General features: G+C 40.6%; 1 long non-coding RNA gene and 1 pseudogene across 1 annotated transcript in view; both read left to right on the forward strand.

The window, feature by feature from the left end:
• LOC143267514 (uncharacterized) overlaps positions 1-20,931 on the forward strand; it is a 64,617-nt gene extending 43,686 nt beyond the window's left edge. The window contains exon 4 of the long non-coding RNA XR_013042651.1: positions 19,598-20,931. This is a non-coding gene — a long non-coding RNA (uncharacterized LOC143267514). The remainder of the gene's footprint in view (positions 1-19,597) is intronic.
• On the forward strand, positions 2,332-2,534 carry LOC121821073 (U2 spliceosomal RNA; annotated as a pseudogene).
• Positions 20,932-25,869: the final 4,938 nt, after the last annotated feature.

Below are 25,869 nucleotides of genomic sequence, written 5' to 3' on the forward strand. Positions count from 1 at the left end.
TAGAAAGCGAGCCCTCAATCCCATGGAGTGGTGGTAGAAAGCAGAAAGGTATATAAGGCATGAGGACCACAAACTAGAAGCTTTTAGCTGCTTAAGCTTCAGGCTTTCGAACAGCTGTTCAGCTGAGAGCCATTGGGATGAGGACACAGAGGCTTCCAGTCTGAGGAAACAAGACCAGCTGAGAAGTCGGCCAGGTGAGGTTAGCTGTGGCTTGTTCTGATTCTCGGATCTTCCAGCATTCATCCCAATACCTGGCTCAAGTTTGATTTTATTAATAAGAACTTTTAAGGTTCCTGCTACAGTCTCCTTTTGCTATAAAGAGATGCTTCTTTTAGGGGTGAAAAGCTACATTTATCTGTGGATGTAGGGATATGTTTTAAAATGCAGTTAGGAAAAATTCTGGTCTGGTAAAGTGGTGGTCCTGGACTCTTTTCTAATATTACCCAACTATCCCTGGGTAGTTGATGTCTTCAGCAATAGAGACTTATCTTCAAATTCTGTGACAACCAATGACAACAGCCTATTTTGTTTTGGGATTCATTTGTCTTATGTTGACCAACAACTTGAACAGAAGTTTCTCATGCCTGGTGCTGGAGTTTATGTTAAGTATAGTCTCTTGCTCTTGTGGGGAACATTGCCAGCCCAAGCATCATAACTTCATTTAAGCTATTTATATATGTATACACTTACATGTGTTGCATAATTTTAGGCAACTGTGAAATAATATGATTCCTTGGGGCTCTTTAAAACATCTTTATCTTTATTTGTGCCTCTTTCATTAATCTGAGTGACAAATCTCAGCACCTATACAAGGATAGGCTTTACCACAATGCGCCTCTTCACACAAGAGTCATTGATTGATTCTCCCTGCCTTGCTTACATCTCACATCCCATCTTGCTTCTAGCTCTCTTGGTAATATCACAGAAAACTTTGCGCTTTCACATTTATGTGATTTGATTCTATGGAACTATTTTTCCCTCTCCATCAAATTTGTTTTCACACAATAGCTGTTTTCCTTCATTGACTCTGCATCATGGATTTACATTTACTATATGCATAACCATGCCACTCAATGACTCCATGAAAGTGATACCTTCTCTAGGTGTTTTCTGGTCTACTAATGGGGAAAACAGTTCCAGAAGATCCTTAGTCTTACCTCTCAATTTTGCATCTCTTTTCAACTTTGGGAAGAGTTTTTTTCTTGCTTGGACAATATAGTAACTTCATGACAATTAGGCAAAATATCACTTTCCAAAGATATTTTTTTCCAATTTACTAAAAAAGTGCTTTATGGGTCAGTACATCAATTCTGATTGGCAGGTGCATGATGCTCACAGGGAGCTCACAATGCACAATTAGCATCACTCAGATTGACCACTCTTAATAGATTCTGTAGACGGAATTGGAACTTTTTTATTTTTCAGTCCTCTGCTTCTGAAGAGTGTAGAAGAATGGGTTAGAGCAGATTTTTTTTTTAAGACAGAGTTTTTCTGTGTAGTTTTGGGGCCTGTCCTGGATCTCGCTCTGCAGACCAGGCTGGCCTTGAACTCACAGAGATCCACCTGGCTCTGCTTCCTGAGTGCTGGGATTAAAGGCATGTATCACCACCGCCTGGTTTAGAGAAGATTTTTAATTTGCTTCTGCTGATAATAGCTAAGGGTGTGGCATGAGCACAAGGTATGTCATTTACTCCCTTACAGTGAGTTGGCATTTGACTGACTATGGCACGGCCAATGCTTTAAGCAAACCTCGTGTAATATGAGTTGCTAACCTCATGCTTAAATTTAAAAAAAAAAAAAGTATGTTAGTCTACAAATAGGTACAAATAAATATGAGGGTCTAAAGCTCTGCTCCATATCATAACATCTGTTTTTCTAAAGGAAGCTGCAATTTTATGGGGTGAATCTACTCTAAATGTTTTTATTTATACTTTCCATTTGTGTGTGTTTCTATGTGAGTTTATGGCACATGTGTGAAGACATCCATGGAGGCCAGAAGATGGAGTTGGCTTTTCTGGACCTGGAATAAAAGGCCCTTGTGAGCCATCTGATGTGGTGCTGGGAACTGACCCTGAATCTAGTGGAAGGGCAACAAACACTCTTCACCACTGAGCCATCCATCTCACCAGCCCCACCAAATCCAGTTTAAAAATATATATCAAATACTGGTTATTCTCTCTGTTCCCACTCTGCAATGTAAACTTGAGATTCCATTTTACCCACAGCAGCCAGGGTCAACTTAAAAATGATGCGTATAGTTTTTTACCCCAGAGAGATAATGCAGTTTTATCCAAATTCATCCTACTTAGGTACCATTTTCAGATTGGTTTTATCGCTTCTCTGCCTTTTGGCTAAGATCAAGTGTAGTATCTGTTCTTATCAGATTGGTTTTCCCAGGGGTAGCCACTGATCAAAACCAGACCAGACTATTTGATTTTTTATTTTCCTTCTGTTTCTCTCAACTACCAAGAGAATATCTCACACTCTTGAGTATTTTTTGATTTTTTAAAAAACAATTATGAAGTACCTAAAACAAACAAGGCTTCAAATAGGTGGTGTTAGGTTTGTGATATCCTTTATTTTTCAAAACTAATTAACAAAATGGAGGGAATAACCAAGTTTCCATCTCATCAAGTAACTAAGACCAATGCTTCTCATACTGCTGCTTAACTAATAAGCAGTAGTCTTGAGACCTGACCTCTGCAATTTCCTTTTGAATAAGACCTTTCCCAAGCCCCAGTTCACTCTCTCATGCAAGGGGAAGTATGACTTGGATCATAATAAAGCTCAGTGATAATAATAAAAAATAACAATGTGGAGCACTGATTGATGCCATAAGTTTTGTTTGTTTGTTTGTTTGTTTTGAAAACATTCCTTCTAACCTAAACAAGAGTGTTTTTAATAAGGCAGCAATAGAGTTCATAGAGTGGACACCCCTGTATTTGAAAGTTTTTTCTAGCCCTGCCTGGCTCTGTGGTCCTTCAGATGCTTATAAAACAATCACTCAGAGGCTTAATAATATTTACAAACTGTATGGCCTATGGCAAGCCTCTTGCTAGCTAGCTCTTATATCTTATATTAACCAATTTCTACTCATCAATTTTTTTCTACGTGTTCCATGGCTTTACTGATCTGCTGGCATGTTGCTCCTTGGGTGGCAGGCTGGTGCCTCTCTAGACTTTGTCTTTCTCTTTCCTGTCTCTCTCCTTAGATTTCCCACCTGCCTCTAAGCTGCCTTGCCATAGGCCAAAGCAGCTTATTCATTAACCAATCATAGCAACACATATTCATAGCATGCAGAAAGACATCCCAGAGCATACCTCCTCTAATTCTTCATATCTCCAGTTTATTTAATAATTCATAAAGGAAAAGCTATAAGCCGTACCCTCCAGAAATTATCCAGCAGGTCTCTTTTAAGAAACCACCAGAATAGGATGCTAATAGGACGGCATAAGCATAAGAAGTGGCAGATGTTATAATTCCCCATTTTTCCTAAAGTTCAATCCATCTCACCTTCAAATCCCATCAGCCACTTGGCTGATGATAAAGTACTGTAGATGTAACCAACCGTCTTATTAAATAAGAAACACAGAGCCAATACAGAGATGAAAGCCAAGAGGTCAGAGCAGTAGCTAAGAGCTAAAAACCTTACCCTTCACTCTCGCAGTGGTCCTACCTTTCTGAAAGAGACCTACGTCCTATGTGTCTGTCTTTTTTTTATAGAGTTTTTGTTCTGTCTTCTCATTGGCTTTAAACCCAACCACATGACCTCCTAGTCACTGCCTAGCTGTACAGACCTCCAGGTCTTCTATGGTTGGTATTGAGATTAAAGGCGTGTGTCTCCAATGCTGGCTGTATCCTTGAACACACAGAGATCTACCTAGCTCTGCCTACCAAATGCTGGGATTAAAGGCTTGTACCACCACCGCCCAGCTTTCCTTATGGCTTGCTAATAGCTCTGACTCCCAGGCAACTTTATTTATTAACATAAAAATAAAATCACATTTCAGTACAAATAAAATATCACCATAAAGTACCACTTCTGGACAACTGGGAAGCATGCTTCACCTCACCTGAGTGTAGTCTCTGTGCCTTGGTTTAAAGCCTTTATCAATGTTCTCATTCTTAGAACAAACAAGAAAATACTACTCGGTGTTGGAGAGATGGCTTGATGGTTAAGAGCACCAGCTACCCTTTCAGTACTCCAATTAGATGGCTCCCAATGCCAGTAACTCCAGCTTCATGGGAGCATACACCCCAATCTAGTCTCAGAGAGTACCCTTACACACATGCACATACAGAGAGACTCATGCACATAAACATAAATAAAAAAAATAAATCTTTAAAACATATTTCCCAGGATATCTTATGTGAAACATTGTGTTCTCTTCCTTCAGTTTCTGTTCCCTGGTTAAGTTTCCCTGTAGTGACTACAAAGTCAATTCATCTGTTTTTCTAAGGACTTTTTGGTGATCTGTTACCTGAACCTTGCCTCTTATATTTCCCAAGAGACCTCACTTCTCTACCTATGCTCAGGCAGGGAGCTGAACTTCTGTGAAATGGAGAACATGTCTCTATTAGTTACCTTGTGTTGTACAACAGAATACCAATCATGGTGGCTGAACAAAGACTTTTATTTTCTCTCACTGTTTTGTAGGCTAGGAGTCAAGATCAAGATGCCAGCATGGTTCCCTAAGACCTCTCTCCTTGACTTATGGCTGACCCCCAGTCCCCTGTCTCATCATAGTTTTCCCTTTCTGTGTGTCTGCATCCTAGGCACAAAAGCTGTAAGCACAGTATTTGTGTTGATTTAGGGCCCTGGTCATCAGACCTCAGTTTACCCTAATAACCTTTTCAGGAGCTCTATTCTCATGCCACATTTTGGGCAACTGAGTTTGGGATTTCAGTATGAAAATTTGGGGGGAACACAATGCAGCCACTAACACCCTAGCATGCTGTTCCTGAACATCTCACAATGTGCAATAATGTATTAAACCGTGGGATTACCTCGGCAAAAATACTTTGCTTAGTTTTGTCTTTAATAATTTTTTATGGACTTTTTGTTATAACATTCACTCAATTTGGGAAAGTGCTATAAGAAACAAACTGTGAGAAATACTGCTCTCCTGTCCATATGTCAGACAGAAAGCCCTGGAAGTCATGGCATGGTCATTGTGACTTGTTATTGAGAGGGATATGAAGGAGATTCACAAAGGTTTTTGATAACCACAATCCAAAGAGATTATCTTTGAAATGAAAAGTGCCCATGGGCATATCACATATGAAGCTCATAAAATGGCTGTCCCCAAATTTGCATTTTCACCCTGGCGCCCTCATGGACTGTTTCATGTCATGCCTGCATGTTATCTGCTAGTGAGTTAGTTCCAAATCTGACCACTTGCGTCACTACTGCCCTTTTTCCCACCCTGATCCCCATCAGGCCACCTGGCATTTCAGCTTGTGCACTTGAAATCTACTCTTCTCAAAGCTGTGCTTCTACCAGTGGGTTCCTTGAAAGGTTTCTTTCTGAGCCACAGTAGAAGTCATTGCCTTTTTCATGGTCCTGGTAGTTTAACACATCTGGTCCTCACTGTCCTCAGTTTCTGCCACTGTCCCACATCATCTTCTAGCAGAGCTAGCTGAGTGCCTATCTGCCACTTAGTCATTGGGTATCTCTCACCTCAGGACCATTGCACACATTTTCTTTGTATCAGGAATATTGTTTTCAAGATATTTACTCAGCTTACTCCTTCACTTGCTATTAAAGTTTTCTTTAATGTCATCTTGTCAATGAGGTCATTGGTGAAAAATCTATATAAAATCTCAAGCCACCACACGTTATTTCCTTTAGTATTTTTCTTAATATAAACATCGTTGAGGTGTGCTTGCTTTGCTCTCTGTAGTTTTCACATTGCCTATAATAGCGGCACACAGTTGGTGATCAATAAATGCATGTTTGAGTAAACAAATTAATTTGACTTAAATAGAACTTTTCTATTCTATTACATTTTAGGTTATACATTCATTCATTTATCTGTGAGTCTGTGTTCTACACCTAAGAATTTATACTGTAATATTAACAAATGTTCATAACTCTAAATGGAGTGAACTTACATCAAATAAATTGAAATACCTTGGGCATTATTAGTTTTTCTTTTATATTTTTCAGTTCCCTACCCTAACAACACCAATAATTTCATTTCAAATAAAATTGCAAATAATACCGATAGGGTATAACCTCTTTGCTATGCAATTTGCTGAGCACTTTATACAAATTTTCTAATTTAATCCTCTCAAATCCTATGAAATATGCACAATTATGATCACCATTTAACAGATAACAAAGCAGAGATATGTGAGCATGGTAATTCCCCTCAGTCTCCCAGAGCTGCTAAGTGCTGGAGACTGTATTTCATTCATTTAGGATGCATTCTCCAATCAAAATGCTGCCTTTGTCTCTTCTTAACTTATAATGTAGATAATTTTGAAAACATAGTAATTTGTGTCAACTATTTCTAAATATATAGTCATAAATATCTTTACATCTCTGTCATTTTCTTAGGTAGAAGAGGAATGAGAATATTGGCCTTCTAGGCTCTGTGTTACAGTTAGACTCATAAAGATCAAAATAAACAAGTATATATGCAATCAGACAAAATAATACACAACAAACTAAATAAGAGGGTTACATGATAGAAAGTGCACCAGCAGCAATTTAAGAAGGCATTCCCTAAATAGCATCTTTTAGTGGTTTTGTTCATTTCTTTGTTTTAATTTGAAATCAACCAACTGAAAGGAGGGCCATGGAGAGATTCAAAAGTTAAGAGTACTTGCTGTTCTTAAAGAGGACAGGAATTCAGATCCCAGCACTCACATCAAGAGCTTCACAACTGTCTGTAACTCCAAGTCCAGGGGATTTAGTGCCTCCTTCTGGCCTTTGTGAGCACCTGTACTCACATACACATATCCATACAGACACACACAGATACAAACACACACACACACATACACACACACACACACACACACACACACACACACACACACACACTAAAAAAAGTGATTCTTCAATAAAGAGAACAAGATTTTATGGTCCCAAGAAGGGCTTTGCAAGCAAAAGAAATAGCTATAGCATAGGTCCTAAGACAATAAGTATGGTCTGCTTACAAGGAGAGCTTGAGCTCTTCTAGGAAAGGAAACAGGTAGCTAATGCTGTAAATGTTACAATGGTAAGAAGATGGGCAGGGTCCAGATGATACAGACCTTTGTAATGACAATGGGGACTTGGGTTGCATTCTATGCGTCAGCAATGTATTTTCTAGGAGTAAGGGGAAGAGAAAACTTGGAGATCTTTTCAGTCACCCATCAGAGAGATCTCCATGGCCTGGTCAAGAATGGATGCAGGAGACCTGTGTAGGTGAGGGTGCATTCTGGAGGCTGAAAAGAAGAGTGGCTGAGAATGCAGGTCTGTAATGAAAGGTAGACTCAAGATGACCTCAGATTGACGTGGACTCTCTAGGTCGAAAAGAGAAGGCTTGGAACAGGGAACTCAGAGCTCAGTGTGGGGCTTGGTGGGTCTGAGGAATGTGCTAACCAGCTGTGTGAAAGTTCCAGTCATTCCATGGTAGTTACAGGATTGTTTACAGGACCACTGTGGACACCACCATCTGAGATGATTTCAATTCTTTTACCCACACTGCAATCCCTCTACAGCCTTGGTTCTTGATGTACCCCGGTATCAGTATCACAGCTTTATTAGGAGGAAGTGGGGCAAGCAAGAGAACCAGGCCTGGGAAAGGAGCATGTGTGTAAAGAGAAAGATGGTGAGGGAAGAGAGAACAGAATAGAGAGAGTGGGTGGGGTCTGAGTCATGGCTCTTTAAGGCACAGGTGGGCTTACATAGCTATGCAATGCATGTGCAGGTTGTGTGACCATGCCGTGTGCATATGTAATCACCAGCACACATTGATGACATGACGTAAGACATAAGACACCTTGTCTAGCTCCTGAACTCGGCATGTGCTGTCATGCAGCTGGAGCGGGGCAAAATCCTAACACTTAGTGCTTTCTATTGAACAAAACCAAACTGGATACCCTGAATGCCAAGTTGAGAAGGTAGCAGGTGTAGCTATGGATACAGGCTGGAGTTCTGTAGTGGAAGATCACAGTTTGTAAATACCAGTCAGGATTGTATTAGCTTTGATCATTTAAGAATCATGCAAGGTATCGTGCTTAAGAGAATAGGGAGACTGGTTACTCAGTAAAGTCCTTGCCTTGGCAAACTCAATGGCTTGATTGCGATTAACCTAAAAAAGTTGAGCATTTTGGCATGCACTTATGATTTCAGCATTGGGAAAGTCGAGACAGATAGGTTCCTGGGTTCATTGCCCAGTCAGTCTACCTACTTGTCAAGTTCAAGGACAGTGAGACCTTGTCAAATAAAGAAAAAAACATGGGTAGAATCTGAAGAACAATATCCAAGGTTGTCATATGGATATATATATATGGAGAGAGAGAGAGAGAGAGAGAGAGAGAGAGAGAGAGAGAGAGAGAGAGAGAGAGAGAGAGAGAAGGAGAAGCAGATCTCCTTAACAGATATCTCAGATTTCCTATGTCAGTCAAGGAGCACCTTGGTTGACTTATTCTCCTATCTCCCCCAGCTGCTTCCTCAGACAAAGGGTGTGTGTGAGCGGGGAGCTGCTAGCAGTCCTTCCCTTACAGGCTTTAACTTCCAGCTGAGCTTTATACCAAAGTCATTATCTCTTTATTTTGCTCCCCAGGAAGCTGGCTCACAAACAAGGAGCACCCACAAGTGAGACAGTGCCCCGCTTTTGTCTGCCTTCTGCTGTCGTGTAATGTGTTTTTCTTCTTGAGGGTGACCGTGATATTGATGAATCTCCTGTATATGATGAAGAGTGCAGGGCAGGGCAGTCACAGATTCCATTAGATACCACCCGTGAGGTCAGCCACCAAGCAAAGCATGCTGATGGATTTAGCTCCAACAGCCAGGTATTCAGAATCAGGTGCGAGCTGGCAGGCAGGCAATTAATGTTTTACACAGAGGTATTTTGGGTATTAATAACACACTGAACATAAAAAGCACCTAGAAAGTATCAGCATTCCATTGAAAGGAGAATGGCTGAGAGCTATTTCCAAGGGGTGAAGGCAGCTCCTGGGGGCTTGGGATTAATTACAGGAGATCTATCACTCTCATTACCACAGGAAGTGGTAGCTGCTATTATTTAATTGGAGAGGTTGTTATTTAATTTCTTTTATATTCTGAAGAGCAATTAACAGAGTCAAGAGAGGTAGGCTTTAACACTAAAGCTTTCTCTCAGTGCTCCAGAGCTCAGGCTTACAAGATGCTTAAGGCATAAATTTTTACCTGGCTTCCTCCAGGTGGGACCTGGATTCTTACTGCAGGTTCTCATGTCTCAGTTTCTACAGTTTCTCCTTAGAACCACAGCACCTAGTTTCTGGTTTCCACATGTTGCACAGTGTCTTGGAGTTCTAGAGGGTTCTGGGTGAAACCCTCCAGTTCTTAGTTAGTGAAGTTAGAAGGCCTTGTGTAAAAACTTACAAATTAGCATCAGCAAAAAAAGCAGTTGATCAAAAAGAAGGCTGGAAAGCCCTTGGTTGACGGCAACTAAAGCCTCCCACTGGTGCATGCAAGCACGCCCAGAGATTGCAGCCTCTCAGAATCCTTAGCCTTGTTAATGAAAGTGTTTAAGAACAGACTCAAAAGGAAACCTGAGGGCAATCTTTCTGGAATGTAAAAGACAGCCCCCAGGACAAGAATGTTATGAATCCTGGCAGCTGCCTTAAAGAGGAAGATGGAGAAGAGAGCTAGGACTGGAGGTCAGCCATGGGACATACAAGGAGCCATATGGTGGGAAGGAGAGCTTGAGAGAAAGAGTGAGGCCCAAAGGGTTAGGAACTGAGTGCTTAGAAAACAGACAGAAGAAAAAAATTCTGCTTTCCTGAATCCCGACTTAAAGAAGTAGGCAGCCCCAACAGAATGATGTCTCCAGAGTGACTGTACTAGAGGACAGGGATTCTGGGAAGGAAAAGTACATGATCTCCTAAAGGGATCATTATTCTGACTAACAGCTCTAGCATGGTTATGGTGCTCCCAACTTTCTGAGGAGTGATCCCTTAGCAAGGTCTGCCCAACTGGAATGTCAAGTGTGCATCCAGGCTAGAGAAAGAGGTTTCTGCAAAGAGCCCTAAATAACACCATTGTAGTACAGTGACTCGTTCTAATTCTAAAACGCACCCTCCTGAGCAGGGATTTAAGTTACAATGAGACATGCCAAGCATGAAGTTGTGTGTAGAGCCACATGTAAAAGGGCAAGTGCAGAATATCTGTAAGTCTGCGCTATGCAAATGAACCCAAGTCCTCTGTGGCATAAGAACCCTGATTCTTTGTGCATTAGGGCCCTTTGAGCTACTGAGCTTTCTCCCTGATCTAGTCATCATTCTCTCTTGGAAGCATATTCTTTCTTAGAATGTTTGGTCACTTTGCTTGCTATTATGAACATCTCGCTCCAGTTCCTTGTTTTGGGACACAAGGTTCTGGTGTTCCAGGAGGACACACATCGAACCCTCATTTCAATTAGTATTGTTTGACCCACCTTGTAAAAACAGAAGTGCTCAGACCCTAAACTGCGTGTCTGAATCTTTCGTCTTTGATAGTTACAGAACACCCATTATTGTGCTCCTTATGGTTCCCAAATTATCACTCATTTTGATTCTTGGAAAATACAGAACTTTGAAAAATCAGAAAATGACAGAGAATATGTGTGTGTGTGTGTGTGTGTGTGTGTGTGTGTGTGTGTGTGTGTGTGTGTGTGTGTGCTTGCCTATGATGTCATATGGGGAGGACAGAGGTTAATGTCAAGGTATCTTAGCCTTCCTCAATTACCTTTCCATTGTTTTTGAAACAGGATCTCTCACTGAACCTGGAGCTAGTTGTCTTACCTAAACTGACTGTCCAGTAACCCCCAGTGATCCATGAAACTGTCCCACAGAGCAGCAATTACAGATGTGTGCTGCTCTCCCTGGCTTCTCACAGGGTGCTGGAGATCCACACTCAGGTCCTCAGGCTTGCACAGCAAGCTTCTCACCTATTGAGCCATCATCTGACCTTAGAATTCTTCTAATTCAAATCATTTTCACTCTTGATAACAAAACCAGAAACCTGCTGCATTGCCTTGCCCAGCCTTCATGCAGGGGTAGGAGCTTCATCCTGTCTCAACTTGATGTGCCATTCTTTGTTCATTCCCATGGGAGGCCTGCCCCTTTCTACATGGAGACAGGGAGGAGGAGTGGATGGGGGGGGTAGATTAGAGGCAGGGTGGGGGAGGGAGAGGAGGGAAGGAAAACTGTGGTTGATATGTAAAATGAATGAAAAAAATAATTAGTAAAAAAAAACTACCAGAAACAAAGACAGAAAGCAAAAAGTGACCAGCCCAGAATTGTTGAACTTGGTAACTGATGCTGGAATCCACATTCAAATTTTTCTCATCCCCCAAATGCAGTTCATTGTTTGACTGGAGGAGTGCATCCAGAAACAGTGCTGAGCAACTTTAGATCCCAGAACCTTAAGCTCTGATGTTCACATAACTCTCAGAGGGACCTTATTAAAATGCAATTGCTGGTTCAGTGGGTCTGAGTAAAAAGTCTGAGATGCTACATTTATAACAAGCTCAGGGTGATCTGGGTGCTTCTGGGTCACAGTGGCTCTTTGAATTTAGGAATTTAGGAAAAGATTGATGTAGATTAAAATAGCGTGATCCTAAAGGGGATGCTCATTTATTATTCTACATTTTCCCAGAATTCATTCTACCTTTTCTGACACCACCACCTTTTCACTAAATAAGCAACCCCATCCATCATTTTACACTACCTCTAAGGGGTCCTTAATTTTATCCTGTTCTTCTTTATCCCAATACCCTGCATTTGAGCTATAAATCCAAGTATTGGCTTTTGATCTAGATATGAGATTGGGACAAGATGCAGGTCTATGGTCCAAATGTGGGCTTGTGATGACAAGCAGCATTTTATGATAAAGATGGTGACTTTTTCTCCAGATGAACGTTGTAAATAGGTGTGGGCCTGTGGTACAGATGTGGCCTTGTGATACAGATGTGGACTTTGTGGTTTAGGTGGGTGTGGGCTTCTAATCCAGTTCTTGGGTTTTGTTCTAGGGGGTCTAGAGAAATGGCTGAGTGGTTAAGAACACTGATTGTTCTTCCAGAGGGCCTGGGTTCAAATCCCAGCACCCATATGGCAGCTTACAACTGTCTGTAATTCTAGTTCCATGGAACAAGACAGCCATTGCAAAACACCAATGCACATAAAATAAAAATAAATTTGGTCTTTCAATGAGTTTTGGATAATTGTCATTGTTTAAGATGGTTGGTTACAAGTTGTTATTGTTAATGGTCAGGAAAAAGGCTAAACAAAGGAGATTAGATTTAAGGTTTTTGTTTGAAAAAAAGAAAGAAAAAGAAAAAAGAGGATGTAGATAAAAGATAGATTATTGAATCTGCTCTAAAAAAAGATAGAAATGATGGATAAAGGAAAAAAGAGTGAATATAGATATAATAAGATAAAAAGGTAGATTATTGAATCTACTTTTAAAAAGCAACTACTATTTTTAAATATTTTACATTGGACTGGATTTTTGTACATTACATACAAATTATGTATATTGATACAAATTTGAGATTGATTTTGTTAGAAAATATTGTACATATATATCTATTCTTGCTTAAGGTATTGTAGCTATACAGTTCATTTAATAATGTAATATAAATTGCTAGTCCTTGAAAGTTATTATTACTGACTAATTAGGATATAAAGAAATGTAAGTTAGTAGTTAGGCATTACAATTGAACTTGTAGTCATATTAGGTATATTTTTAAGGTCAAGCAGAGATATGTTTTAGAAAGACAGGTAATCTTCAAATACTTCAGAGAGCTAGAGAATATGGCATTTAAGATATTTTAATAACATTTTTCCCTGTTTTTTATGACTATGAAACATGTCTGCTCCTGGTAGCACCAATCTACTTTAGAGAAGATGGTGGGCATTGAAGAAACTCCATATGGAGTTTACTTTCATTGTGGCAAAAGTTAGCCACTGGGCAAGAAAGTGCCCTTGCATCAACTGCTGACAATATGCTGTCCCAAATGGACAAGCAGGACACAAAGGAAAGGACTGCTAATCCTTACTAAGACAAGCAGTGAAGGCTCTTTAGAAAATCCTGCTTCACAAATGAGTCTGTCGGATATACTAAGCCTATAGGCCAAAGAATGGATGCCCTAGTGTTGCAGAGGGATCTCGGGTGACTGTCCAGGAAGATAGCTCTTTCTGTCATAACTCATATTTTTTGGAAGTTGCTTGTGTGCACTTCCTCCTTACTCAGTTAATATTATTTCCTTCTCGAGTTTCTGAGGGAGTTGAAGATTAGATAGTTATAGTTATAGTTTTTCTTATTAAGAAATTCAGAAAAGAAACTCACTAAGAACTGTGAAGTGTGTAAGTTTGAAAGACATCAAAAGATAGTTAGTTTTCAGTTGGTAATACAAGTTAGGATAGAAAGTGAATTAAGTATGTTTTGGACTTACCACAATAGGATAGCTAATGAAATATTTTCTTTGAATTTGTCAAATGCAAATGAACTAGACATTGTTGATGTATTTACTGATGGTATATATTGTATATAGTTATTGTACTTATTGTATATAGTTCTTGTTATATTATTACTTTTTTATTTTAGAAAAAAAGGGAAATGTGGTGATATTTTATTTGTGTATCCCAATAAAACTTATCTGAGGATCAGAGGAAAAAGCCAGGCACTAGATTAAACATAGAGGTCAGGCAGTGGTAGCACACTCCCTTAATTCTAGCATTCATCTGGATCTCTGTGAGTTCAAGGCCACACTGGAAACAGAGCCAGGCGTGGTGGCACATGCCCTTAATCCCGAAAGTAGTTAACCATAGAGGTCTGGAGGTCTGTATAGACAGACAGGAAGTGATAGAGATTGGCAGAAAGAGGAAGTGAGATGGCAGGGCACAGAAAGGATGTAGGCATGAGTATACAAGAATTAGCTCTCTCTGGAGGCTGAGTAGCTGGTAAGGTGAGGTTGGCTGTGGTTTGTCCTATTCCTCTGATATCTCAGTTTTCACCCCAATATCTGGCTCTGGATTTTTTGTTAATAAGACTGTTTAGCAATTCATCTTACATCCTTCTGATATAAGTATGGGCTTATGGACCAGGCTCAACCAGTCTGTTCATTCTAACCTCCTGGATATATGAATTATTTTCACAATCAACATCTGGCACCAGCTGTACAGATCAGAGGCATGCCAAAATTTGCTGTTATCATTGAGGGGCATTCATTTGTTATCTTATTGGACACATAGAAACGTAAACATACGTCTGAAGCCTGAAGAGCCACAACATTCTTCCAAAAGTACATCCTAAGAACTGCTTGTCTTGCTGGCAGGTCCATTCCTTCACTAGAGTCTGCTTCTTTGGGATTTTGTCAAAGACTAAAGACTAGCTTAGGCATTCAGCCCTGTGAATTGTACAACTACTGGATTCTTGGACCTTCCATTGGTAGGCAGCCATTGCTGAACTAGCTGAACTACACAGTCTGTAAGCCATTCTAATAAACCCCTGTATTTATATATTCATGCTATAAATTCTGCTCCTCTAAAGAATCTTGACTAATACATGAATTCTGTTATATACAGTGAGAAGAGTGATGGTTATTGTAGTACCTTACCTGTCTATCATGAAAGGATTGGTTTCAATAGACATTATCCTCTGAGACAGAGAAATTGGTTAGTAAGCTAGTCACAATCTTTGGAATCCTGTAAGTCAGACATTTTCAGGCCCTCCGGGAAAAGCTCACTAATTCCAGCTACCTCTGTAGAATCTCTCATCTCTGAGCTTTTGTCTCTTTAGTTCAATATGTAGAGTTCCAGGGATAGTCTCCACTGCTTAAGAGACCCACCACAGAGGTATATTGCATTGTAGCTTTGTAATTCTTTCTATATCATAACACTTTCTTAGAGGAGGGCCACCTTACTTAGAAAGCTGGGGTTGAGATCCTGCCTTTGCATGACCCAAATACATAACTTCTGCTTTCAGACCCTCTCCTGCTACATCTTTAGAATAGTCAAGGAAACTATCATTAGCCTGTTCTTGCACAGATCAATTAAGGAGCTTGGGCAGGTTTAGAGGCTGTTGAGCATAGTTTCTTTCTCTTCACATTCTCTTATCCAGATTTTCACCTTTTTCTCTTTTGCCTTTCTGGCACACTCTACTTGCATCTTTGGAGGTTTATGAAGACTCTGGTGCCTATCAGGTAGTGAGGTATGCACAGCCATGTTCTTCTGCATGGATTGTCTATTTGTCCTTCATTGTGCTCAGATGTAAATTCAGTCAACCCAAACCTTATGCTGCAGTGTGTGTGTGTGTGTGTGTGTGTGTGTGTGTGAGAGAGAGAGAGAGAGAGAGAGAGAGAGAGAGAGAGAGAGAGAGAGAGAGAGAGAGAGGAATACAAACCAGGTAGCCACTGAATTTGTTTCTGAGAAGTAGGTTATGATATTACCCATGATTTTGTCCTTGGAGTCAACTACAACCTCTGCCTGGAATGTGTCTGCTGGCATCTGAGGCCTTTCCTCATGAATTCATAACTTCTCACTCCTGCATATGAACAGTGATGAACAAGCTGTGGGAAAATACTGAACAGTCATTTGGAAGGGGGAGGGAGCTTATCAGCTAATATGGATGAGACAGAGGACACATTAATCCTACTTTGCTGTCTGCTGTTCCCTAAACATTGTACTGCCAAGGACAGTTGGACAAAGGAGCTGTAGAAGGGTACTTTTTGGGCTCTCTTCATTATTTTATTTTATTTGAGAAGATAGCATCTCAGAATGTAGCTGTGTGTTTAAGGGTGGTGGTTAGGGGGCATGAATCTCCTATGCTGTAGTACTATTGCATAAGCTTGTGGGTTTACAGTGCTTAATCAGAAAGGCATTCCAACCATGCATCCCAACCCCAATCCATGTCACATGTCCTGGGAGAGTCATCTCACCTTCTTCCTCACTAGAGCCATCCCTGAAATGAAATACAGAATTCATGAGAGAAAGCCTGAGCTGTATGTATTTTAAGATAAAAGGCAAACCAAAAGGGTTAGCAAGAAGCCACACCTGAAGGCAGACAGAGAATGGATGAGGAACCCAAAGGACTAAGCCACAACCCTCACTCTATTAATAATGAAACACTCTCCCTATTGGCCTCTGCTCACTCCTGTCTCTCTATAATTAGATGTAAAATGTAAATTAGACTCTATAGCTCCCCTGCTTAAAAATCTCAAAAACTTTCCCCTTATATTGGTGTCAATTCCCAACTCTGTAGCTTCCTGTACTTCAAACCGAATGCATTTCTTCTACTCCTTGAGCCTGGCAGCCTTTTGTGCACCACAGGTCTCCAGGTCTTTGTATCTTCTTTCTCAGAACTCTGCATGATCACATCTCTTCTCATGCAGGTACTCAACACTTCTATTACTTCTTTCAAGATGGCTTCTCTGAATAGCCCAGTATAACACAGGACTGTCCTCAACTCTGTTAGATCATTTTGCATTCCCCTTCTCCTCACATGGGTGTTTTTTTATCCTTAAAGTTTCTTGTTTATTCACTCACTGTTCATTCTCAGTTTGTCTATTTCCCTCCTGATGTGCTTGGTATGTAAGAGATTCTCAGTAAATAATGTCTATAGAGGGTTGAGCTTCTTGGGTGGTCTTGTATGAGTTACTCAATCCCTTTGGGTCTCAGCTCCCACATTTAAAACTGAAGAGATTAGACAAGAACATACTTGAATATGCGAATTCTCTACACTGTAGCTGGATTTGTGAGTTAGAATTGGGAGAGAGGAAACTATAGTTCATGGATGAGACGAAGGATGAGCTCTAGTGGTGACAAAGATCTGGTTAGTGATATAAAGCTGAATAAGAAAAAAAAATATAGCTGGTAACTCTAATCAAGTCCACAGTTATTGCCGGTCAACATATTCAGATTTCACAAGAGGGAAATGCCATTCTGGCAGGTGATGGCTAAGAGGACATCATAGAAGAGCAGGTATAGAGCATGGACCTTGAAAGGTGAGCTAATTCAAAGGAATCCCATTATTTTAAATGCCAAGATACAATAAAATCATTTTATCTTGATTAATTTAAGAATATCCTCCCTTATATATGGATTTGGGGTGAAGGTAGTATGAAGAACTGGAGATTCAGTTGCAGACAGGAATGGTGATTGATCAGACAGAGTTATGATATCCATGTCAATTTCAATTATATACACTATATTGGAATGTATTGGAAACACTTGCACTAAAATAATCACTGTTTGGCTGCAATTAAAGTTAATCTGTGCATACTACACAAAAGCTGACAGTCCTAACCACAGAACATCAGGTGACAATATTTGTCCTGTTAAGGCACTGTGTTCCCCCATGGGATTCAGAGTACAGTCTCAAGTTCATACTCAGAATATGGAAACTGCATTTTTGAAATCAGATTTGCTGATCTCTAACCTACCAGGATTAAGCATTAATGAGAGATATATATCTTCCTGTGCTGAAAGAGAGCTTACTCACTGCCTACTGTTTCCCTATTAGTTCCCTTTCTACTCTCATAAGAGTCTCACTTTTGTTTGAGATTTTATGTGGTCACCTTTCCATTAAGTGACTCATTGCCACTTAATATCTGTTCCCAATGAGTGGACCAAATTTGTATCATAGCTGAAATAACACATGTCTAGGTGTTACCAGCACCCATCATCAGTTACCTTAAATTGTGATTTCAGATTACTAAATACCAAGAGCCTCCCACTCTACTGAAGTTCAGTGTTCTTATACTCTGACCTCCTTATTGTCTCCATCTGTTAAATGAGAAAGTGAGATAGGCAACATCCAAACCCCTGGCCTGAGTGGCTGGTATCACCTAATCCTGTCCCATTCAGCCTCCTCCTGGAGGCTTTCCAGCTCTTTCCTCAGCTCTATTCTGCTCCAACCCATGTTCCTGCCCCCTTGTCTTGCAACTGACATGGTCCTTCCTGCTCTGTTGGCTATTTTCTCTTCTCTAAGTATCATGAGAATGATGACTATTTTTTGTTTGCTCCTATGGAAGCCCAGTGACTAGCATGCAGCAGCTACCAACAGTATTTAGTGGATGAGGCAAAATAGGACAACAAAGACATACAAAGTAAGACTTCAAAGAAGACACAGGACACCAGAAAAGCTTATAGATCTTTAGGACCCCTGGGTATCTCTCTGCATCTGGCTCTGTTACAGACATCCCACTGAGCTTTTTAGAGGAAGCAGCTGAGAGACCTCATTTCTCCCTGCCCCACATCACTGAAACCACATGGCCAATTCTGAGATCCAGAAGGACTCCTCTGTGAAGATTTCCTCTCACACTGAGTTAGAAACAGAAACAGTGATATCAGCCACAACCAAAGAACAAGCTGGTCTCCCCACTGCTAGCCACCTACTGAGAGTCATTCAGGTCTGTCTCTCAGAGAAAGTGCTCCTGTCACATCTTATGTCCTGGGCCCCTGAACATTGGGTGACAGGTAAATAGATACAACTTCTTTCAGGATAGGTCAGCATATTGTCCCTGAAGTGGCCACACCATTTCATAATGACCCTCATGTTCATTGATTGAGATCCCAGACAGACAGACCTACACCTCAGTGGCCTGGAATTCTGTAACTTGTCCTAGGAGCCAATAATATTTCTTCTGCCTTCCAGTGTGGCAGGGGGGTGGGACCTGTTTGCTTACCATGTGTTTGCATGCACATGTGCACACATGTGTTTGTGGGTATGATAAATATGACAATATTACAACATAAGGACAGTTAATAGCATTCCTGTTTGCCAGAAGGAAAAAGCCACAGCACTAACAATAGCTCGTCCAGAGTCACCCAATTAAAGCAGGGCAGAGCCAGGTTGAGCCTAATCATGCTGGGAACCGAATCAGTTTTGTGCTGTGTATTCTGACAACTGTTTTCAAGAGTTTTCTCACCTGTCTCTGGATTAACATCTGGCAAGTTCTTTATTATGAACCAGTTTTCTGGGTAACACTATTGAGATTCAATGAAACCAAAATTATACACAGCCATAAAACTAATGAGCAACAAAGTCCAAATTCAAATTCAAATGATTTTGACATAAATACACATTAAATGAATATAATTCAGTGAACTTATAACTTAGGTCCACTATCTGTGAAGTGTTTATACTCAATGATCATTAAAGATGCTTTCAAAATTTAACATTCCTGATTCTCCAGAGACAGAGGCAGAAAAGGCTGGGATACATAGCAAGACTCTATCTCAAAACAAAACAAAATAAAACAAAAACCCCAAAAACCACACAAATAAAAATAATGGGAAAAATCCTAAGGTATTAATTAATTTAATTATTTGACAAATATCTATTAAAACAAGGCAGTTTGGTAGACACTCTGGAAAATGGTAAACAAAATTAATATATACTCTCTATTCATTACAGTTACTACCGAACCAGAAGCAGATGAGAAACGGACAAGAATCCAATGTTAGTAGTGTTTTGCCAGAGAGGGAACCAGGCTTCCCATGAAGAAGTTAAAAAGATGAACAACCAGTTCATGAATGGTGGAGGAAGGAGGGGGCAGAATGGGCAACTAATAATATAAACTCTGGAGAGACATGTCAACACGGAGGCCAGGGGACAAGCATGGGTCACATCATAGAGAACAGTGTCACCACATCAAGGTAATGAATGGTCTTTGCCTGGTTCTGAAAACAACCAGAAGAACTGTCAGAGAAAACTGAGTAAAGATGGCCACCACTAAACACATAACACTTCTGTGCTTTTGAAGAAGTAGAATAACCTCTCTTGTTCAGTCCTCCTTTGGTAAATGTGGGTAATAATGCAACCTAACTCCTAAGGGTCACAGAGAGAATTCCTAGCATGTTGAGCAGGGGCTTTACAACTCCAGAAATCATTGTTGTTGTTTACATTGTAGTTTCATCACTATCATGATCCTCCTAGGTTGATGACATCGTCCTCATTCTATGTGGTTGAGGAGTCTAAGACAGCTAAGAACCTAAATGCTCCCTACTCAACTGGAAGGTTTTCACATATGGCAGTATTCAGAACAATTTGCTGGTCAACTTCCTCTGCACCAGGCCTGCAGAGATGGCTTCCAGGCATGTTGAAGTGGTTCAGGGAATGTAGAAACATTTTTGCTTGGGGTACAGGATTATCTGGGGAGGGTCCCTAGAAACAAGGCAGATACACTCTTCAGGCTGTGTTCCTGGCATGCAGCCCAGCCACGAGCCATGGAGAGAAGAACTAAACAGCAAGATCAGGGTAGAAAGGCATGAGTCTTCAGGATGTCAGGAAAGATGTTACTTGGATTCCAATAGAAGTCTGTTTGTAATGATGACTCCAAGAACAACGCATTCAATACCCAGCTCAATAAGAATGAGTCTGAAGATGTTCAGTATCTGATCCCATTACTATTACACAACCTCCATGAACAGGTTTCCATGGAGCTGAGTGCTAGGTACCACTTAAAAGAATCATGCTAGTGAGAAGACAATAGCACAGTTTTCAGTCACTTCTCATGGGCCATATAGCTTTAAACTTATCACTACTCACCAAGCCTATTCTTTAACAGATCACAAATAACATGGACTAGATAATAAAAAAAAAAATCAATAAGGAAAGCCAAGCATTGTGTGGACTTATAATCCAGGCACTTAGGAAGTGCAGGAAGGAGAATTTGTGATTCCAGAATAGCATAGGCAATGTGAGGCTTGTTCTCAAACAGACAGACAGCCCAAGCGCTAAACAAAACAAAACAAAACAAGCAATAAAGGCTCAGAAAGGAAGATCTGAGTTCAAGCCCTTGCTCTACCCTCAGTTTGTCCTGGACTCTGTTCTCTCTCTCTCTCTCTCTCTCTCTCTCTCTCTCTCTCTCTCTCTCTCTCTCTCTCTCTCTCTCTCTGTGTGTGTGTGTGTGTGTGTCTCTTCCTCACTCTGTCTCACTCCCTCTTCACTACTAAGAATTTCATGGCCCCTTCATGCCATTTCTGGCTTGTTTCTATATCTGTGCTATTCTGGAAGTAGGAATGCATGGAAAAGGAGAGTGTGGTTCAGGTCAGCAAATGAGTCAGTCTTCCAAATTAGCAAATGACACCAGTTTTGTAACCACATGCTTGGAATTGTCAGAAAGAGCAATGCAGCTCAGGCCTGTGAGACTATGTAGGCCATCAGCTTTCAGTAGCCCTGAGCTGCCTATGGAGGTATGACACATCTCCAGGCACAGGATGTTGGTGGTGAGAGTTCATGTAGAAGCTGACTGACTAGTCCAGATAGAAGAGACAACAGAGAAAGACTATCTAAAGGCTGAAAAAGTTTAAGCCCTTTTTCCTTTCCTGTCTTCATGGAGTCAAATACAAAAGACCCAAATTCTTACTATGTCCTAGTCTGTGCATGAGAATGCCCATGTCTTACAGAGAATAAACATAACCACAGTTGTAAGTCCATCTCTACTGTTTACTGGTTCTGTCATTCTGAGGAACTCATTCAACTTCTGTGATTTCCAAAATCTGCAGACTATAAACCAATAGTCACAAAGTCCCACTCTTCCTAGTGCAGGCCCCAGGTCAGTGGTACCCATATCACCTGGAAACTTTTAGATGTATAGTCCCAGGTGACACTATAAAATCTGTTGATCTGAAAACTACATCTTGTCAAAACCCCAAGTGACCCTGGAGTCCCTCAAGGTTGCAGATGTCTTACATGAAACTTTGTTTCTCTCAGTGTAGCCAGCTATACCAAAATGTTCCCAGTAGGTGAAATGCAGATTCCCAACACACAAAATGTAAAAGGTCCAGTAGGCACCCTGGGATTCAGACTTTCCACTTGTTATTCATGTAAGCTGAAGGAAGGTCATACCTAAGTCACTGTGTATACTGGGCTTAGAGAGCCCATGGGAAATAGGCTTGTATGATTGAATGCCTCTGCTCCAATTTTGCTGTGGCAAAAATTAATTCAAAAGTGAAAATTCTCCTGTAAACTATAAAGCCTGATTCACATGCAAAGGACAGTTCCCACCTATGTGAAGATTGGAAACAGGGTGAGATCAATGCCTGGCTCAAAGACAAGTGAGGGGAGAGAAGGACAGAGGGAATGTGGAAGGAAAAAAGGAGAAAAAAGAAAAGAAATCGGGCTTTAAGGTAAGTGTGTGTGTGTGTGTGTGTGTGTGTGTGTGTGTGTGTGTGTGTGTGTGACAGAGACAGAGACACAGAGATACACAGAGAGGGAGACAGAGAAACAGTGAGATAGAGAGAGCAGAAGAGGAGGAGAGACAGAGGGATGAAAGAGGGAGGAAGGAAACAAGAAAGAGAGGGAAGAAGGGAAGGAAGGAAGGAAGGAGACAAGAGTAGGAAATGGATGAGGAAGGAAGAAAAGCAAAATTAAAGAACAGGATTCAGAGCAGCAAAAGTGATAGAATGAGTCATATATGCACATTCTCCAAAGTTCTGCTATGAGCAAGAATATGTTTGTTTATCTTAGTATATCTTTGATTTTTAAATCCACTAAAATAAAAAATTAATTTTGAGAAACCAAGTCACTTAGAGTCTGTTTCTACCTTTGGTTACCCAGGAGGGATAATTAGCTAATGGAGGCTACTCTGTTGAATTTGGACACTACTTTTTATAGGAAGCAGTCTGAGATAAGATGGTCTAGGACAGAAAGCCAAGCCTGGGTTTCCTTTCCACTTTCAAGTACTTGGGCAAGAAGCATCATCTCCAGCTTTCCATAGATTCTGTATTCCTTAGTCCACTCAACAATGTTTGTCCCATCTCAAAGGCTAAATGGCAAGTAGCTCTTTTTCTCTCTAGGATCATTCTATAACATCCAGATCTAGGGCATCCTCCTTTCCCATAACTGTACTCAAGTAGCATCACTCTCACTCTATCCTTCCTTCACCAGCATCACCCACTTTTGTGGAACATTGAACCCATTAAGAGTGATTCAGCAGGGCTCCAATGCAGCTTGTCAGTACTGTGGCCTGCTTCCGAGCAAGCCCACAGTGCTATTGGAAGACTGAAGAATAAGTGAATGAAGGGACAGTGTCTAGTAGAATAGAGACAGTCTACTCTCAAGGGCAGAGGTTCACTGTAGTGGTCTCAGATTCCATCTCAAGACCTGAAGCTCTCCCTGACCCCATCAAAGCAACTAGTTCCTTCAAGACCATAAAAAAGGTGTCCTGACTCCAGAAATGCCTAGTCATACCACCTACTAAGTTGTAAAATTGTCACTTGAGATACAAAGAAACAAAACTAGTCCTCTTCCATAAACAGGTATCTGACAACAGAAGCCTCAAACAGACCAGTCTTTCTTGTTTCTTTCTAGAAAGAGTATTCTTATACCAGCCGACACTGCGTGCAAACCCTCCATCAATGAATGCATGAGTCTCTCTGAGCAAGCTTTGAGCATTGTTCTCTGCAATGTCTGACTTTCCTTCTACAAAATAGAGATCAAAATAGTTACTTTCTGGCATTACCAAAAGAATGCCAATCCTCCTGCTTAGGACTTGACACCAAGTGGGCAAGTGATACACTCAGTTCTGCCTCCATGGCTTGCACTGTCTCCTGCATGATTTTGTCCAAGACATTCCTTCTTGCAATTCTGAGCTTGTCCCATTTCTCTCTGCAAAATCCTTACTTTGTAAGATTCAGAGGGAAAGCCGCCTGCTTAAGCATTCAGGAGTGCAAACCTTGTAAACTTAAGTCCTGTCCTCACATTGGAAACAAGCACATCCCACTTTCCCAAGGGGAAAATCATTGATCCACAAAGAATCTGATCAGATGCTTGCTCCGCCCGTGGGACATCATTTTGAAGTGATTTTATGTGAGAGATCACATTGTATTGATCTGACAGGATGCCAGAAGCCCAGAATGTTAAAATGTCCATGCTAAAGTACAGAGATAAATAAATGCACCCCAAGGATATTTATTATTATTATAAATAAAAATATGGGACTTTCTGTTTATTAATCCTTGAGGAGATCCACCAGTCAGGGGAGTTCAGAAGGATCATGAATTAGGAGAGAGTCCAGGTCTGGGGAGCCAGGCAGAAGCCTTGTATCTTTGAATCAGGGGCCTTCCAGATTAGAACTAGGGGTCCCATTGTTAATGGAATTCAGGATGGGATGGTCCATCAGTGTTAGTGCACAACTTAGAACATTGTCCTTTGCTTATCAAGGGACCAGGCAGAATTAGAAGATGCTAAGTCCATCCCTAATGTTCATACTTACTCTTCTACTCACACACTGATTTTCTTTTTGCTAGCAAGAATGGGGAGTCTCTGGAAAAATAATCATTGTGTGTGATCCTTAGCCTAGAGAGACTTGCAGACTTGCTCTGTGCCAGTTAGCAAAGACAAGAAAAAGAAATCAGGCAATAGCAAGAGTGAAGAGTTACATGATATCTGTTGGATGCAAAGCCTCTGCAAGGCACTTTCTATGACGTCAATGAGTTGTTGAACTTCTCTGACCTATCATCATTCCCTCTTACAGGACTCTTTCCTCATGGGAACTGGAGACAGTGTGTACAAAAAGCCTAATGAATAGAAGTAAACACACAAAAATACAGTGATCAGTGCTTTGATAGACCTTCTCTTTATTTCATGGAATGGCTGCCATTTGACTCTCTTGTATGTTTCATACACCCTCACAGAAAATTTGTATAGATACAACTAAGTCTCCTCATCCACATGTAAGATTCAGTGAGATAAGTATCAAGAGCTCAGGTTTAAGGTGAGATAACTGAGGTTCAGAGAGTGTCTGTTTCTCTCTTAAAGACACACAGCAAATGAATATTCAAGCAATGATTATGAAACCTGTATATGCTTAGCTATGAGAGTTTCATGCATCCAGATTACACATAGGAGTAGTAAGGAAAACTACATTTAAAACACCAACAATCAAGACTCTGTCGTGAATGAAGACATACTCTCTGAATCTGAGCTCCAAGACATGTTGGCTGTATGTGTTTGAGCAGGCTCATGAACTCTGCTGTGCCTCACTTTGCTTATATGTAAAACAGAGATTAAAAATCATACTCAAAAAGATTATAAGAACCAGAGGACAGACTATCTCCTTTAAGACTGTATCTTCTATATAGTGCAGGGAGGTTGCACCCATGAAATCTCATCAAATTGTTATCTAAACAAGACCTGCACAATGACAATACTGGTTAACAAATACCAATGTGGAAGGGGAAAATCCCATATGACCCCATCAAAAAATGAAAAGCTATAGGCAATTAATGACTGCAGTGAGAGGGACAATCAGTCCTTCCCTGGGATGAGCCTACTACAGTATGATTAGCCAATCCCAAGTGCTCAGCCCGAAATCATATACCTATGAGCAATGCTAAATGGGTTCAGCAAGTTACATTTATATATTTATATGTGTGCATACAAGCAATACTGATAATTAATATTAAATATTAATTAATAAAACAGTACATGTAAAAGGATGGCTTAGAGGTAGAAGAGGGAAACAGTGGGGGTGGGAACAGGTTAGGTAACAGGGAGTTGAAGAGGATCAGCATATATTACATATATGTATGAAATGCCATAATGAAGCCTATTAGTTTGTGTAATGAATAGATGCTAATAAAAATCAAAGAAGGTCATGCTCAGAAGATGCTCAGACTAGGACTGACACTATGTAGATGGCACATAACTATTCATCAGTTAGGTATAAAAGGGGGAATACA

This window comes from Peromyscus maniculatus, chromosome 10 (genome assembly GCF_049852395.1).
Source record: "Peromyscus maniculatus bairdii isolate BWxNUB_F1_BW_parent chromosome 10, HU_Pman_BW_mat_3.1, whole genome shotgun sequence".
NCBI lineage: Eukaryota > Metazoa > Chordata > Mammalia > Rodentia > Cricetidae > Peromyscus > Peromyscus maniculatus.